The sequence below is a fragment of the Arachis stenosperma genome, chromosome 6 (assembly GCF_014773155.1).
Source record: "Arachis stenosperma cultivar V10309 chromosome 6, arast.V10309.gnm1.PFL2, whole genome shotgun sequence".
Lineage (NCBI taxonomy): Eukaryota > Viridiplantae > Streptophyta > Magnoliopsida > Fabales > Fabaceae > Arachis > Arachis stenosperma.
Window position 1 is genome coordinate 128,465,524 of NC_080382.1, and position 3,214 is coordinate 128,468,737.

Sequence of the window (3,214 nt, forward strand, 5' to 3'; positions counted from 1 at the left end):
TAACGCCCAGTCTGGCACCATTCTGGGCGTTTAACGCCAGAAAGGGGCAAGAACCTGGCGTTAAACGCCAGGAATGGGCACCAGCCCGGCGTTTAACGCCAGAATTGGCTCAAAACGTGATTTTGAGCAACATTTGGTGCAGGGATGACTTTTCCTTGACACCACAGGATCTGTGGACCCCACAGGACCCCACCACCACCCTCTCTCTTCTTCCCCCATTCACCAATCACCTCAATACCTCTTCCCCAACAACCCTTCACCTATCAAATCCCATCTTTCTCTTCACCACTCACATCCATCCTTCATAAAACCCCACCAACCTCACCCTTCAAATTCAAACCACTTTCCCTCCCAAACCCACCCATACTTGGCCGAACTCCTTCTCCCCTCTCTCCTATAAATACCCTTCTTCACTTCTTCATTTTCACACAACCTAAACACCACTTCTCCCCCTTCTTTGGCCGAACACACTACCATCTCCCTCTTCCTCATTTCTTCTTCTTCTACTCTCTTCTTTCTTCTTTTGCTCGAGGACGAGCAAACCTTTTAAGTTTGGTGTGGTAAAAGCGTTGCTTTTTCGTTTTCCATAACCATTTATGGCATCCAAGGCCGGAAACCTCTAAAAAGAGGAAAGGGAAGGCAAAAGCTTCCACCTCCGAGTCATGGGAGATGGATAGATTCATCTCAAGGGTGCATCAAGACCACTTCTATGAAGTTGTGGCCTTGAAGAAGGTGATCCCCGAGGTCCCCTTTTCACTCAAAAAGGGTGAATATCCGGAGATCCGCCATGAGATCTGAAGAAGAGGTTGGGAAGTACTTACCAACCCCATTCAACAAGTCGGAATCTTGATGGTTCAAGAGTTCTATGCCAATGCATGGATCACCAAGAACCATGATCAAAGTGTGAACCCGGATCCAAAGAATTATCTTACTATGGTTCGGGGGAAATACTTGGATTTTAGTCCGAAAAGTGTGAGGGTAGCGTTCAACTTGCCTATGATGCAAGGAGATGAACATCCTTACACAAGAAGGGTCAACTTTGATCAAAGGTTGGACCAAGTCCTCACAGTTATATGTGAAGAGGGCGCACAATGGAAGAGAGATTCAAGAGGCAAGCCGGTTCAATTGAGAAGGCATGACCTCAAGCCCATGGCTAGAGGATGGTTGGAGTTCATTCAACGCTCAATCATTCCCACTAGCAACCGGTCCGAAGTTACCATAGACCGGGCCATCATGATTCATAGCATCATGATTGGAGAAGAAGTGGAAGTTCATGAGGTTATAGCCCAAGAACTCTATAAAGTGGCGGACAAGTCTTCCACCTTGGCAAGGCTAGCCTTTCCTCATCTCATTTGTCACCTCTGTTATTCAGTGGGAGTTGACATAGAAGGAGATACCCCCATTGATGAGGACAAGCCCATCACCAAGAAAAGGATGGAGCACACAAGAGACCCCTCTCATCAAGAGATCCCTGAGATGCCTCAAGGGATGCACTTTCCTCCACAAAACTATTGGGAGCAACTAAACACCTCCCTAGGAGAGTTGAGTTCCAACATGGGACAACTAAGGGTGGAGCATCAAGAACACTCCATTCTCCTCCATGAAATTAGAGAAGATCAAAGAATCATGAGAGAGGAGCAACAAAGACAAGGAAGAGACATTGAGGAGCTCAAGCACTCCATAGGATCTTCAAGAGGAAGAAAGAGCCGCCATCACTAAGGTGGACCCGTTCCTTGATTCCCTTGTTCTTTATTCTTCTGTTTTTCGAATTTTATGCTTATGTTTATCCATGTTTGTGTCTTGTGATCATTAGTGTCTTAGTGTCTATGCCTTAAAGTTATGAATGTCCTATGAATCCATCACCTTTCTTAAATGAAAACTGTTTTTATCACAAAAGAACAAGAAGTACAGGATTTCGAATTCATCTTTAAAACTAGCTTAATTAGTTTGATGTGGTGGCAATACTTTTTGTTTTCTGAATGTATGCTTAAACAGTGCATATGTCTTTTGAATTTGTGGTTCATGAATGTTAAAATTGTTGGCTCTTGAAAGAATGATGAAAAAGGAGACATGTTACTGAGGATCTGAAAAATCATAAAAATGATTCTTGAAGCAAGAAAAAGCAGTGAATACAAAAAAAAAAGAAAAAGAAAAAGAAAGGGAAAGAAAAACGAAAGAAAAAGAAAGAAAAAGGGAGAAAGAGAAAAAGAAAGAAAAAGAAAGAAATAAAGTTGTGATCCAAGGCAATAAGAGTGTGCTTAAGAACCCTGGACACCTCTAATTGGGGACTTTAGCAAAGCTGAGTCACAATCTGAAAAGGTTCACCCAATTATGTGTCTGTGGCATGTATGTATCCGGTGGTAATACTGGAAGACAGAGTGCTTTGGGCCACGGCCAAGACTCAATAAGTAGCTGTGTTCAAGAATCATCATACTTAACTAGGAGAATCAATAACACTATCTGGATTCGGAGTTCCTAAAGAAGCCAATCATTCTGAATTTCAAAGGATAAAGTGAGATGCCAAAACTGTTCGGAGGCAAAAAGCTACTAGTCCCGCTCATCTAATTTGGAGCTTAGTTTCATTGATAATTTGGAGTCTATAGTATATTCTCTTCTTTTTATCTTATTTGATTTTCAGTTGCTTGGGGACAAGCAACAATTTAAGTTTGGTGTTGTGATGAGCGGATAATTTGTACGCTTTTTGGCATTGTTTTTAGTATGTTTTTGATATCTTTTAGTTAGTTTTTAGTATATTTTTATTAGTTTTTAGTTAAAATTCACTTTCTGGACTTTACTATGAGTTTGTGTGTTTTCTGTGATTTCAGGTATTTTCTGGCTGAAATTGAGGGATCTGAGCAAAAATCTAATCCAGAGACTCAAAAGGACTGCAGATGCTGTTGGATTCTGACCTCCCTGCACTCGAAGTGGATTTTCTGGAGCTACAAAAGCCCAATTGGCGCGCTCTCAACGGCGTTGGAAAGTAGACATCCTGGGCTTTCCAGCAATATATGATAGTCCATACTTTGCCCAAGATTTGATGGCCCAAACCGGCGTTCAAAGTCACCTCAAGAAATTCCAGCGTTAAACGCCGGAACTGGCACCTAAATGGGAGTTAAACGCCCAAACTGGCATAAAAGCTGGCGTTTAACTCCAAGGAGAGTCTCTACACGAAAATGCTTCATTGCTCAGCCCAAGCACACACCAAGTGGGCCCG